This window comes from Eimeria mitis, genomic scaffold, assembly GCF_000499745.2.
Source record: "Eimeria mitis Houghton genomic scaffold, Emh_scaff2531, whole genome shotgun sequence".
In the NCBI taxonomy this organism is placed as follows: Eukaryota; Apicomplexa; class Conoidasida; order Eucoccidiorida; family Eimeriidae; genus Eimeria; species Eimeria mitis.
Window position 1 is genome coordinate 1 of NW_013570871.1, and position 237 is coordinate 237.

The following is a 237-nucleotide window of genomic DNA, read 5'->3' on the forward strand; positions in this document are numbered from 1 at the left end:
TATATATATATATATATATATATATATATATATATATCCTCACATGTTTAAGGAGTTGATAGATTTCGACTTGTGTCTGCATTTGTTGTCTGTCTGCTGCTGTGTCTTTGGGTTTGTGGGGTGAATATATTAAGCTGAGGATACACCGCAGCTTGCTGCTGCTGCTGAGGAAGCTCAACGTCTCCCCCACCAAACCCTCAGGCAGGTAAGGGCGGTAACGACGCAGACTCGCGGGGA